This window comes from Elephantulus edwardii, unplaced genomic scaffold, assembly GCF_000299155.1.
Source record: "Elephantulus edwardii isolate Elephantulus edwardi_28Jun2011 unplaced genomic scaffold, EleEdw1.0 scaffold00099, whole genome shotgun sequence".
NCBI classification, from domain to species: Eukaryota; Metazoa; Chordata; class Mammalia; order Macroscelidea; family Macroscelididae; genus Elephantulus; species Elephantulus edwardii.
In genome coordinates, this window is record NW_006399849.1 from 7,389,987 (window position 1) to 7,405,349 (window position 15,363).

The following is a 15,363-nucleotide window of genomic DNA, read 5'->3' on the forward strand; positions in this document are numbered from 1 at the left end:
GATTCTAAATCTATGAGTGAATAAGAGTTTGGGGTCCATTTGTTTTGGGGTGTTTTTTGTTTTATTGGTTTTTTTCACTATGCACTTTTATCCCCTTCATTGTTTTGATTGTTTGAATTGTTCTTCATATAATCATTCACATACATTCATTCATACACATAGCATCTTATCCAATCATTCATATACCTTGGGAATGATATGGTGAATTACTATTGATCAATGCCCTTTTGCATTCACGTGCATTGTGCTTTATACATTCGTCCATGTACCTTGTGTTGTATATAATGAATTACTGCTCTCCTCTCCTCATTTTTTCTTCCCCACGTCCTCTTCCCCTTCTAAACAGCTATCCATGTCCTGTTCCTATTTGATAACTGCAATAGCCATATAGTCCTTCTAGCAATTCTTCCCAGGTTGAGCTGCCCTTTCCTCTGTTTGTTACAGCGTTCATTATCTGTATATTCTATCTGTCCCTCCATCATGACCACCCCTGCCAGGTAATCCTCCTATTTTCTCAATAATGGTCATATGCAGTATTTATGGTGGTGGTGTTACTAAGTGCATTGAGTTGAGTATAACTCATTACAACCCTATGAACAACAGATTCGAGCCTTGTTCCATTCTATACAATCTCTTTCACCCTTCACTTATGCTAGCCCATTGCCGCAGAACCTGTATCAGTCCATCTTGTTCAGGGTCTTCCTCTTCTTCACTTGACTCTCCACCTTTTCATACATTCTGTTCCTTTCTAAGGAATAGCCTCTCCTAACAATGTCCAAAATATGTGCGATGAAGCGTCACCATCCTTGCCTTGAAGGAGTACTTCCTCCAAGACATATCTGTTATTTTGGTAGTCCATGGGATAGTCAGCGTTCTCCAATGCTACAACACAAATGCATCCTTATCAGTTGTCTGGCTCTCAGATGCATAGCAGGTGATGGTAAAAGACCATGCCCTGAGTCAGGCACACTTTAGTCTTTAAACTGACATCATTGCTCTGAGCACTTTAGATCCGCTGTCCCTGACAGCTGATTTTCCCAATGCTATACATTCCCTGATCTCCTGACTCTGGTTCTGACTATATATATTTTTTTTTTTTATATTATATATATATATATATATATATATATATATATAGTGGATTCACACAAAAGGAAGTAGTTGACAATTTCATTTTTTTCTCTTTCTTTTCATCTCACATACTTTGGGCAAGTATCCAGTAGGGACCAGTTCTTAGAGAAAGATATCACACTTGGAAGGGTGGAGGGACAACACAGGAGAGGAAGACCCCAGATGAGATGGATTGACACAGTAACTCTGGTAATGGGGTAGGTGTGTTGGCATCAGTGAAACTGGCTCAAGGCAGGGCAGGCTTCAGAACTATTTGTGCATGGGGTCACTATGAGTTGCAGGTGTCTCAATAGCAGAGAACAACTACAATAACATCATGATATTGCCTATTGACCTAGTGATAAGGATTTTTGTTTTCTTGCTGTTGAGATGTAATCCATACTGAAGACTACAGTTTTTTATTCTCTGCAGCTGTCACCTCAGATCCTTCTCGCTTTTATCAAGCGAAATTGTGTCATCTGCATAACTCAGGTTGTTGATGAGTCTTCCGTTAATCCTGATGCCACACTCTTCTTTATAAAGTCCTATTTTAACAGTAATAGTCTTATGCAGTATTTGTAATAGGAGTCTTTTTATTAGTTTTGGTATTATTTGAGATTATCCTTTGACTGTGGATATAAAGATTTAAATATAAGCAGCTTAAACAAGACATATGTTTCTTTCTCCCTCATGCTCAAATCAGAAAGCAGGCAATCTAGAGCTAATATTAGCAATGTTATCCAATGAAGTCTTTCAGACTTGTGCTTTTTTCCATCTTACTGCTTAGTTAGATTTGACTTCAGTGCCTACGTTCATCTCACTTTCCAACATGGCTGCCCTAGTTTTCACAATCATTTCACTTTCTAGAAAGTAGGAAAAAGAATATAATTTTAAAAAAATAATAATAATAATAAAGGATAAATGACAGATTTCTTTTGAAGAAAGTCCCTGGAAGCTTCAACTTCTAAATCATTCTGTGACAATACTTGTCTACTAGGGAATCTGCAGATTTCCTTCCTTTGGGGTAATCATACACTTAGGTATGAATAAATTCTACCGCAAATGATGAAGTAAAGAATCCACATTAAAGAAAAGCTAGCAGAGTCAGCTACATTGTCGACAATTAATAAGACTGCATGTGTTTTATATAGTTAATGGCAATCTGAACCACAATATTACAACATGATTTCTGTTATGATATTTTACAGACTATAATCTGTGCAGCTGCAGGACTCAGAATATTTGTGTTGGTTTGTGCTGTACTGTTTTAGTTGTCCTAATTAAGGGCCTGAAGAGTAAATATGCTAGACTAATTGGCTGTAATGATATGTAGCAATAGATTCCTTATCTCAAAGATTGCATGTCCCCTGACATTAAGGAAAGGCGAAACTGCTAGTACAAAATGAAAGCAGTCTGAGTTCTCAAGCATTTTCTAATAAGCTCTTCATATTCTTAGTAAATCATGGCCTCAACTGATATTGAATCACAGGTACATTTTGAACTTACTGTTGAGAGAATCCTAACGTCTCACACGAGGATTACTGTGTTTGTTCTAACAAGACCCTGTTCCAGCAGGCATGCCAAAATTTGATAGCTACAAATACAGAGATTTGAAGGGAGGAGGGAACTTTTGCTTTGTTTTTTGAAAACAACAACTCTCCCGCTACTTCGCTACTTCGTGGAGAAAGCTGGTGTGAGGCCGACTTGTATCTCCACAGGAAGAATGAGCAATCATAGAGCTGATTTAATTCCCAGTGAGGTTCACGGATGGAAATCCCAAAACACAATGTGGCCAAATGTTCTCACAAGTAAGAAGTAATTTAGTTTGTTCCCTCATTATAAGAAATTAAAGCCAAGCACAATTACATCCCAGTAGTAAAAAGAAGCCGTTCAGGTGTCACTGTTACTGACGGGATGAAGTGGGCTTTCTGATTGCCTTGACCGGCTACATTTTCATTTTTGTCTGCCCGTTTGTTCCAAATCACATTGGAGGGCCTTAACTGATTTTCACAAAATGAGCTCCATCATTAAGGCATAGTTTAACCTGAGAAGCTTCAGTTTAATGACAAGATTAGGCTTTTTAAATGCGCATGTCTTCTCAATTTCAGTATATTTGAGAGGTAATTTTTAGAGAGTTTGTTTCCACCTGCACATTACAGGTCCAGGATGAAGTGAAAAGCTTAAATTTAGAGCACTAATCTCTTCTTCCATCAGGAGTCTCTCAGGAGACAGATGTTTGCTCATTGCTTCCAGAGAAGGTCCAGGCCTCCTGAATGTGGTGACTGAGAGAGCATCTCCTTAGTGAAACCTGAGAAGGGTCCTACCCAGACTTCCAAGAGAGAGGGGCACAAGTAGTTAAAAGTTGTGCAATCAGTGCCCCTACAAGTAGGGTGTCCAATTTTAAAAGAGAGAATTCATAGTTATACTGAGTGATAATCATAAACCTGATGAATTCCAGACCAGTTGGCCTGAGTGGACCCCTGTTTATGGAACAGGCAGCAACAGATAGTCAAAGAGATGAATATAGAAGTATTTCTAGATACTTAGAGAATTAACGGCTCTACAAGATAGGGAGCTTTGGCGGCATAGTGGTAAGTTGTTTCTCTGGCAACCCAAAGGCACGTAGTTCAAATCCACCAGGTGTTCCGGATGACAAGGGTCAGTTGGAGAAAGAAAGGAAGACCCTCCACACACACACACATACACACCAGATGAAATGACACACTACCTATAACAATGGGCTTGAGCACATCAGAGACAGTGAGGATGGTAGAGGATAGGACAGGTTTCAGATTTCTTGTTCATAGGGTTATTGAAGTGTAGCTGACTTGATGACACCTAACAACAACAATATATGACCACAGGTTTCCAACACCCAAGAAAGAAAACTGCATTTTTGTATGGTAACAAACTTCCAGAACTGCAGGCTTAAAATAACCAAATCACTGTGGTGAATTGTATAGTGATTTGATGACTGGAAGAATTAACTTCTGATTGGACTTTACTGCATCAAACACAGAATGTATCAATCTCTCTCTTGGCACCAGTAGTCAAGAAATCAAAAGATAAATTACATTAGATAAAGCTGATATCAGCGACCTCTCCAGAATACTGAGAAGCAACAATGTCAGTCTAGAGACTAAGGTGCACAGGATCCAGGCCATAGTCTTCGGAATTACTTTCTATGCCTCAGAGAGCTGGACAATGACTAAAGATGTCAGAAAAAGAATTGATGCCTTTGAGTTGCAGTGCTGGAGAAGAGTCTTGAACAAACCATGAGCTGCCAAGAAAACAAACAGCTCTGTCTTGGAGAGGATGAAATGAAGTTTCTCTTTGAAGTCTAAGATTTTGAAGCTACATCTTACATACTTTGGGCATGTCGCCAGGAGTGACCAAACCTTGGGGAAGGACATCATAGAAGGGTGGAGAAATAGCACAGGAGAGAAAAACTGCAGATGAGATGGATTGGGACAGTAACTGGGGCAATGGGGATTGGTGTGTCAGAGTTAGTGAGACTGGCTTAGGACAGGGCAGGCTTCAGAGCTGTTACATAGGGTGGCTATGAAGTCCAGGCTGGGTTTAGAAAGGGTCGTGGTACTAGGGATATCGTTGCTGATGTTAGATGGATCTTGGCTGAAAGCAGAGAATACCAGAAGAATGTCTATCTGTGTTTCATTGATTATGCAAAGGTATTTGACTGTGTGGATCATAACAAACTGTGGCTGACTCTGAGAAGAATGGGAATCCCAGAACATTTAATTGTGCTAATACGAAACCTATACTTGGACCAGGAGGGAGTAGTCAGAACAGAGCAAGGTAACACTGCATGGTTCAGAATAGGGAAGGGTGTATGCCAGGGATGCATCCTGTCTCCATACCTTTTCAACATGTATGCAGAGCAGATTATCCGAGAGGCTGGGCTCTATGAGGAGAATTGTGGCATCAGTATTGGTGGAAGATCTATTAACAATCTGCGTTATGCAGATGACACAACCCTGCTTGCTGAAACTGAGGAGGACCTCATGCACTTGCTGCGAAGGGTCAAGGACTGCAGCCTTCAGTATGGACTAAGGCTCAATGTCAAGAAGACAAAGATTCTCGCCACTGGACCAATTGGCAGCATCAGGATGGATGATGAAGAGATTGAGATTGTTCACAGCTTCAGTTTGCTCGGCTCCACAGTTAACACTCTTGGCACCAGCAGTCAGGAAATCAAAAAGCGTATCGCGATGGGAAAGTCTGCTGTTAGGGACCTCTCAAAGGTACTCAGGAGCAACAGTGTCTCTCTGGAGACTAAGGTGCGCCTGATACAGGTCATGGTCTTTGCAATCGCTTGTTATGCATCAGAGAGTTGGACAATGACTAGGGAGGACAGAAGGAGAGTGGATGCTTTTGAGCTGGGGTGCTGGAGAAGGGTACTGAATGTGCCATGGACTGCCAGGAAAACAAACAGATTCATCTTGGAGAGGATTAAACCAAGCTACTCCTTGGAGGCAAGGATTCTGGGGCTTCGTCTGACATACTTTGGACATGTTGCCAGGAGGGACGGGTCTTTGGAGAGGGACATCATGCTTGGGAGGGTGGAGGGACAGGGCAGGAGGGGAAGACCCTCTATGAGATGGATTGATTCGGTGACTGGGGTAATCGGGATGGGTGTATCAGAGGCGGTGCGGTTGGCGCAGGATAGAGCAGGGTTTAGGGCTGTTGTGCATAGGGTCGCTATGAGTCGGAAACGACTCGACGGCACATAACAACAACAACAACATGAGTCACAAGCAACTTAGCAGCACATAACAACAACAACAACAGCAGCAGCAGCAACAACAACTCTCTTTTGAGTCACATTCTCCTGAATGGTAACCTGAATTTTCCCCAGAGTTATGTGTCAGAGGAAACAGGGTGACCAGGCTGGTTTTGGGTGGTTCCCTTAACCCAGAGGATTTTGTTTTCCAGGTAACTATTTCCCATTCACCCCACATCCCTACCCCCACATCCCCTCCTGCTCTACAATCCTTCCTACCCTCTGAGCTGTTCTGGCAAAATCAGTCTAGACAAGCTCCAGAGATTTTTGTCAGGGTTAGAAAGGTTGACGTGTTTAATTGCATAAATAATTTGAGAGCATTTTCCAAGGCCTCATCCCTTTGGGAAGACCCTCTCTGTAAGGCAGTTAGGCGACCATTCTGTTCTAGGTCCTGCTTTACACCGAAAATTCCTTTTCTTTCTCATAGCCACCTACGCTGTTAAGTAATTCTTCTCCATATTATAAACTTTGAGACCCTTAGCTTATTTAGGGTGAACTGAAAGAAACAAAAGGCCTCCCTGCAAAGATGGCAAGAATTGCTGGGTTTGTCAGGAATCTATGTGTAAGGCGTTAAAGACTAAAACAGTTAGTGGAAGTTAAACCAAAAATGGTATTTTTTCATATTCTCTGTCACTGGGAGAGCTAGAGTGTGTGGTGATCTTTTGGAAACTGTGTTCCTGCCCTTATGGGGTCACTAATAATGGCTAGGTCACTGGGGTCAGTTATTTTTGGTGAGGCTAGTGTTTCTCACAGCATATCTCACAACTGGGGTCCAGTTGGTCTGTGGACAGCTGAGATCATCGGGCACGACCATTCTTGAGTGACTATTGGAACTAGGAAAGGAATCTGGGTCTGTTGGCTCTAAATCAAATAGCCTTTCAGTGACCCCATGTTAGCATCCTACATTCCAGAGACTCTTTTTTAATACCTTTGAATTAAAAGGATCTTGGGGGGATGTTTTAAAACACAATTCTCAGCAAGGTATCTGTCATTAGTATAAGTGTTATGGATGATAGGAGTTGCAGACTAGCCACTGAAACTCACAGGCATATTTTATTTGGCCCATGAATGTTTAACATTGTCAAGAAACAAAACTAGTTGCAGCTATTTTAGTGAGAGATGGTTCCATGAAAAATGTAAAAAAAAAATGTGGAGACGCTTAAGAAAAAAGAACTGAAGGCCTGTTGTTGTTGTTGTACCGTCGAGTCAGAACTGACCCATAGCTGACCCTCTGGTGGATGAGACTGTCCATCCTCCTCCCACAGAGCAGCTGGTGGATTCAAACTAAATGCCTTTGGGATTGCAACGCAGTTGTGACCTAGTGGCAAGGAGCTGCATCAGGTTCAACTTAGTGTTTAAACTGACATTGGTGCTCTTTAACTCTTGGGAGGAATCCTTGACACTAGATTTTCCCAAAGAATGCATCATTTGATTTCTTGACTGTTGGTACAAAGCTGTTGATTGTGAATCCAAGCAAGATGAAATAATTGACAAGATCAGTCTTATTCTGTCTATTATAATGCTGCCTATTGATCCAGTGGTAAAGATTATTTCCTTAATATTGAGATGTAATCCATATTGAAGTCTTTGATCTTCTACAGTAAGTGTTTTCTAATAGGTCATAGTCAATATTAAAAATAAAATTAGTAGAAAGAATCAGAGTGACTCTGACTTAATAAGGAAGAATATTATTTTGTGTAAATTCGGCTTCAATTATCAATATTGTTGTTATTATTGTTGTTGATTGCCGTTGAGTGAAGCACAATTCGTAGCGACCCTATGAACAAAAGACCTGAAGTCTTTCTATAACTATAGTCATTGATATTGTTTTTAGGTGCTGTCAATTTTATTCTATTTCATGTTGTTGTTGTTATGTGCCATCAAGTCACCTGTGACCCTTAGCAACTCTATGTACGGCAGCTCTGAAGCCTGCCCTGTCCTGAGCCAGTCTCACTAATTTTGACACAACCCCCGTTACTGCATTAATCCATCTTATCCAGGGTCTTCCTCAACTGCACTGTCCTTTCACCCTTCAGGCTATGATGTCCTTCTCCAAGGACTGGTCTCTCCTGGCCACATTCCCAAACTATGTGAGACAGAACTTCAAAATCCTAGCCTCAAAGGAGAAAATTGCTTTCATCCTCTTCAAGACAGACCTATTTGTTTTGTTGTTGGTCCAAGGTATGTTCAAGACTCTTCTCCACTGCTACAATTTGAAAACATCAATTCTTCTGTCATCCTTGCTCATTGTCCAACTTTCTGCTGCATAGCAAGTAATTGCAAAGACCATGGCCTGGATTAGCACATCTTAGTCTCTAGACTTACATCACGGCTTTTTAGTTCTCTGGAGAGGTTCCTGACAGCAGATCTTCCCAATGCAGTTCATCTTTTCATTTCCTGATGTCTGGTGCTAAGAGTGTTGATTGCGGAGCCAAACACACTGTAATTGTTAAGAACCTCAATCTCTTCTCTATCTATCATGGTGCTGCCAATTGGCCCAGTGATGAGAATCTTTGTCTTCTTGATGTTGAGCTTCACTTTATATTGAAGACTATAGTCCTTGACCTTCTGCAGCAAGTGCTTCAGGTCCTGCTCAGTTTCAGCAAGCAGGGTTGTGTCATCTGCTTAATGGAGGTTGTTGAGTCTTCCTCCAATCCTGCTGCCATATACCTCCTCATAGAGCCCTGTTTCCTGAATAATCTGTTCTGCATATAGATTGAAAAAGTATGGAAACAGGATGCATCCCTGATTCACTCCTTTCCTGATTTTTTAACTATGCAGTGTTTCCCTACTCCATTATGAGAACTGCTTCCTGGTCAAAGTATAGGTTTCACACAAGCACAATCAAGATTCCTAATTACCCCATATGACGGAATGGAGCAGCCCCATCAAGTGTTCTAGGCTCTGGTGGCCTAATGAGTAAGGAGTTGCCCTTGCTAACCCAAAGGCAGGCAGTTCGAGTCCACCAACCGCTCCCTAGCAGTGTGATTTATAGCATCTCAAAAGATGTTGGTGGCTCATCTATGACTCTATTCTGCCTCAGTGGCAATAAATGAGGGTTGTATTACAGGAAAAGATGTCCTAAATTTTATTTCATGGAGACACTTAGTGGTTTCAAAGCATTAATCACCCAAGCGCATAACCATTTTGCAACCAAAGGTCTTTTAGTTATCTACACGTTCATGGCAATCCCAATAGCAAGTGGTTCAAATCCAACATTTGCTCCATGGGAGAAGGATGGTCAGTCTTCTCCCATGCAATTTCCTTCCTCAGAGAACCCACTGGAGGAAAAGCTAAGAGTCAGTTCTGAACTGAGAGCCCACAATAACAACTGATATGTATGTATTTATACGAGGACGTACATGCTCCTATAGGGAGCTCTAGTGGTCTAGTGGTAAGAAGCTGCACTGCAATCCCCAAAGTCCACAGTTCTAATCCACCAGCTGCTCTGCTGAAGGACAATCTCCTTCTGTGCGATTAACTGCCTCTGAAAACCCACCAGAGAGTTAGCTATGGGTTGGTTCTGACACTATAGTACACAACAGCAGGTTTTAAGAGGCTATTAATCACACAGCTCAAGCTGCTTTGAAGGAAATAGCAAAAAATAAGGCCCCAGGAATAGATGGCATACCAATTGACATATTTCAACTAACAGATGCTGCCCTGGATGTGCTCACCTAGTTGTGCCAAGAAATCTGGAGAACAACCACTTGGCCAACTGACTGGAAGAGATCGATATTTGTTCCCATTCCAAAGAGGGGTGACCCAACAGAGTGTGGAAACTATAGAACATTATCATTGATTTCACATGCAAGCAAGATTCTACTGAAGATTATCCAGAAACGACTGGAACAGCACAGCAGCAGAAAACTGCCAGAAGTCCAGGCTGGGTTTAGAAGGGGTCATAGTACTAGGGATATTGTAGCTGAGGTTAGATGGATCTTACCTGAAAGCAGGGAATACCAGAAGAATGTCTGTCTATGTTTCATTGATTATGCAAAGGCATTTGACTGTGTGGATCATAACAAATTGTGGCTGACTCTGAGAAGAATCGGAATCCCAGAACATTTAATCGTGCTAATGCGAAACCTATACTTGGACCAGGAGGCAGTCATCAGAACAGAGCAGGGTAACACTGCATGGTTCAAAATTGGGAAGGGTGTACGCCAAGGATGGGTCCTGTCTCCATACCTCTTCAACCTGTATGCAGAACAGATTATCCGAGAGGCTGGGCTCTATGAGGAGAATTGTAGCATCAGGATTGGTGGAAGATCTATTAACAATCTGCGTTATGCAGATGACACAACCCTGCTTGCTGAAACTGAAGAGGACCTCATGCACTTGCTACTGCAGCCTTCATTATGGACTGAGGCTCAATGTCAAGAAGACACTGGGCCAATTGGTAGCATCAGGATGGATGGCGAAGAGATTGAGATTGTTTACAGCTTCAGTTTGCTCGCCTCCACGGTCAACACTCTTGGCACCAGCAGTCAGGAAATCAAAAAATGTATTGCGATGGCAAAGTCTGCTCTTAGGCACCTCTCTAAAGTACTCAAGAGCAACGGGGTCTCTCTGGAGACTAAGGTGCACCTGATACAGGCCATGGTCTTTGCAATCACTTGTTAAGCATCAGAGAGTTGGACAATGACTAGGGAGGACAGAAGGAGAATTGGTACCTTTGAGCTGTGGTGCTGGAGAAGAGTATTGAATGTACCATGGACTGCCAAGAAAACAAACAGATTCATCCTGGAGAGGGTTAAACCAAGCTACTCCTTGGAGGCAAAGATTCTGGGGCTTCGTCTGACATACTTTGGGCATGTTGCAAGGAAGGACAGGTCCTTGGAGAGGGACATCATGCTTGGGAGGGTGGAGGGACGGCGCAAGAGGGGAAGACCCTCTATGAGGTGGATTGATTCAGTGACTGGGGAATCAGGATGGGTGTGTCAGAGGCAGTGCGATTGGCACAGGATAGAGCAGGGTTTAGGGCTGTTGTACATATGGTCGCTATGAGTCGCAAATGACTCGACGACACATAACAACAACATTAATCACACGGGAGGAGAGTGTCCATCTTTCTCCCACAGAGTTGCTGGTGGATACGAACCACCTGCCTTGAGGTTGGCAATGTGACACCTTCCTCAGTAGGCCACAGAGCTCCTTTTTAATATATTCATGTACAGAGGCAAGGAGGACAAAACTTAGTCTTGCCTACTTTGGGCATGTTGTTGGGGGAGAGTGTTCCTTGGAAGGGGACATTGTGGTTCAGAAGATGGAGGGTCAGCAAAAGACAGGGAGACTCCCAACGTGACGGATTGACACAGTGGTTGTAGCAGTGGACTTAACTGTTTCAAAGGTGGTGAGGATGGAACAGGATAGAACAGGGTTCAGGTCTATCATTCACTGATCTTAATGGCACAATAACAACAGCAACAATATGTATATACACACATAAAAATTAAAACTCATTGCTGCCAATTCAGACCCAACTCCTAGCTGGCACTCCACTGGGTGCTTGGGAGGCTGTAACTCACACCTGTAGACTCTGCCCATCTTTCTTCTGTGGAGCAGTTGGTAGATTTGAACCATCAAAGAGGTGCCACCTTTGATTTAGCAGCACAACTCCTTACAGACTACACCACAGGAGCTCCTACATGCATACATGCAAATAAACACATATACAAATACACATTGTTTCAATTACTTATATGATTACAGTTGCATTTGGCACTGTTTATAAAATAATTTTTTAAATTTCACTTTGACGTAAACATACGGCTTGTTAAACAAAGACTATAAACAAATATTTATCGTGACCTCCTTTATTATTTAAAGAAATATCATTCTAAAAAATATGCTTGTGCATATTTTATACTAATGATAAATTCCCACACTACTTCACAAACCAGTTATTAACAGTAATATTGACTGCATCTGCCATTTTAAACAAGTAGATGACATCATACTGTGAATTATATTTATTACTGTGATTCCCTGTAAAATATACTTTAAAAACACTCCTTTATTTAATTCTCACCAGACCTCTGTATGGGTGGAGTATGAGACTTTAGAATATAATAGTTGTCTCTGAAGAAGTTGAAATTCTCACTAACTTTTACTTGTTAAAGAACTCAAAGAGTTAACAACAAACAAACGAACAAGCTGTCTGGCTAACTAGGCTCATGAAGAAAAGACACATAAAAGCTGAACTTGCATAATTATTGGACCTCCCTGCCTGCTTGGCTGTTAATGATTGTCAGCTTATTTCACTCTAAGAAACATGAAAAGCATAGAGACCAACATTAGAATGTAGACCTAAATAAACTTTGTCATTGTTTAGGTTGAAAGCAAAAAGTAATCTGAATGAGATAAAGAACTTCAGTGAACTAAAGAGTACATAGAGCATTGTAGTGTTAACATGTTAATGATTGTAGGCAACAGCTGTATTTCTGACTTCTACTAATTCCACAAAGTGAAAGTGTCCCTATCAACAGCATCCACAATACAAAATCAATTCCCATTAAGTCAGATATGCCAAAATTTACTTCTAATTCCCCAACACATTTACTAATTTCAACACCTATCCTACTACTGTACTACTGGCTTTGAAATCAGTTACAACAGGTATACAGACCTTACAGAGCTCTACTTACAATTATGGGGCTTATTAGGGAAGTTAACAGGTGACAGTTCAAATTGGTAAGAAGATATATGTAAATAAAGTGGAAAAAAATTGCTAGCCTGGGCAAAGATGGAGAAGAATAGTCCATGGGTTAGAATTTTAACTCTAAGAACACTAACACTGAGGTGCTCAACTGTTGCTTTAAAGTTGGTTCTAACTCACTATGATACTATAGGACAGAGCAGCACTACCCCATAGGGCTCCCCAGGCATTTTGGGAGCAGTCTCTTCTTTCTCCCTCGGATTCACTGGTGGTTTTGAACTATTGCCCTTTTGCTTAACAGTCAAGTACTTAACCTGCTACCCAAGTTGGGTGCAGAGAAGTGAATAGTTTGTCTCAATTAGCTACATGATTGGCAAATTGCTGAACTAAGATTTGAACCTAAGTCTCTCTGTCTCCAGTGCCATGCATTTCCTATTGCTCTTGTCATGTATACCAGTAAAATAGCTCATTTCATAACACTTGCTTTATTCTGTCCTTGAACACTACTGCAGAGGGCTTTGACTCTTCCTCCTCCTCTCTTCTAGCTTCCTGAGCTCCCAGTGCACTTAACCAACTCCCACAATATCCATTAGCTCAAGGCCACACATCTCAGTATTCAACTGTTTACCTTCTCCTCCTTCAAAGGAGTCCTGCTCCGCCCAGGCTTTTTACCGCCCACATTTGTGGTCCTCATCCAAGCCTCCAGACATTGCTGCCACCTGAAAGAATGCCAGCAAGTCCTTCCTCCCACAGCCATCCAGAGCTCTAACTCCATCAAAGCCTATATCCAGGTTCATCTCCTTCCTAGAACCCTGTTCACTTAGCAACAGTTTATACATATTACACTCTGAATGATTTATATCCCACCATATACTGCTCTCAGGCAGTGGCTAATCATGTGTCTGATTTTTCTCTGCAGGATATTAAAAGTTTCTCCCAGGCCCAGGCTACTGAATCTTTCAGTCTTGTGTTCCACAGCTACTACTAGCAAGTACATCAGACAGGCTTAATACAGAAGCATGTGTCTGTTCCCTTCACTCTTTCTGAAATGAAAGGAAGGAAATAATAAAGACTCCTTTAAGACTATTTCTCAAAAGCATAAGAAAGTTTAAGTAGAAAAAATAAGATGACCTTGGTGAAGCTTCCAATATGAAAATTTACAAAGGACATATATTGTGTTTATGTTTTAGACCTACCTAGCATTATCTGTTGTTGTTGTGTACCTTTGAATGTCATAGCCACTCTGTAGGACAGCAGTAAAACCACCCCATAAGTTTTCCTAGGTTACCATCTATACAGGAAGCAAGTCTTTCCTCTCACAGACCAACTAATTGGTTTGAGCCAACAACCTTTTACTTAACTCTCAATGCTTAATCACTGAGCTACCAGGGTATAAAGTTTTCCAAAATAAGCTGTGAGAGATAATTTTATATGAAAAAAGAGGAAAGGTTCCAGAATAGAATTCTTCTAAATGTTACATATTTAATGGCATTCAATGTGTACCTTCGTTTAAGCCCTTACAGTTTTTGTTAAGTCCTTGTCCATGACAAACCACTGAGAACAGGCTACATAAACAGTGTTTCTCAAACTTCTTTGACCACAAAACTCTTTGCAGAGGAAAATCTTGTAGAAAAAGTGTTCTTTGGAACAGTCTTTGGCAAGTATTTGGGAAGGGCCTTCCCAGGAACCTCTCTGAGTAGATGATGCTATGTCGTTAAACAATGACGTGGTCTATACTTGTTTTTATACACTGACTTTGGATGATTTACTATGGTCCTGTAAAACCGTTCCTGTGTTCTACTTTAAGAATGAGTAATGCAAACCAAAATCCATTATAAGAATTTACCCTTCGTAGCCTTTGTTCATAGCTTGTATAAAGAATTTCATCTCTCTTTGGGTGTGTGACGGTGGGGAGGGTGTGAACTCAGACTTCGAAATTTCTTTCACAGAATGAAAATCTCTGGCATTGCTTCTTCTTAGATGTCCCTTGTTGTTGTTAGGTGCCATTGAGTCCAATTCACAGAGACCTTACGCACCCTGCCCAGTCCTGTACCATCCTCCTCATCTCTCCTACGCTTGAGTCCATTGCTACAGTCACTGTATCAGTCCACTTCGTTGAAGATTTCCCCTTCCTTTACTGACCCTCAACTTTTCTGAGCATGTTTTCCTTTTCCAAGGACTGATCCACCCTAACAGCAAACCCAAAGTATGCAAGACGAAGTTTCACCAATCTCCTTCTCTCTTAAGGAACACCCTGGCTGTGCCCGCTCCAAGACATATTTGTTTGTTCTTTTGGAAGTCTTTTAGTACTCTCCTTCAGCACCATAAATATGAATAAAGGAACACTACTAGATGTTACTGCTAGATGAAGAAGGCCCATATTGTTGTTGTTGTTGTTATGTATCACTGAGTTGGAGCCAACTCATTTTTGACCCTGCAGTGGGTTTTCTGAGGCAGTAACTACACAAGAGTTTATTATTTGTCTTTCTTCATGGAGCAGCTGAGGGATGAGAACTGCATAACTTTAGGTTAGTAGTGCAACTCCTTACTGCTAAGTCACCAGGACGCCTTGAGAAAGTCACAATAAGCATGGATGTATGAGAAAAAAAAAGAAGGAAAAGAAAGAAAGCAGCATGGATACTGATTCTAGCAGAGAAAAAAAAATATGCTGAGGCAGTGTTTGATTAAACGCAGTAAGTACTTTGCTTCTCCATTCAGGAATGAATCCTTAACCTGGAACCTTTTGTGGTTTCAGAGAGGTTAGTGAATATAAGGGGAGGGGGATATTATA

The 15,363-nt window shown here is 41.4% G+C and overlaps 1 protein-coding gene across 7 annotated transcripts in view; it reads left to right on the top strand.

The window, feature by feature from the left end:
- Positions 1 to 15,363, top strand: part of PDE4D (phosphodiesterase 4D, cAMP-specific) — a 2,352,803-nt gene that overhangs the window by 2,263,408 nt on the left and 74,032 nt on the right. The gene's annotated exons all lie outside the window — the stretch shown is intronic.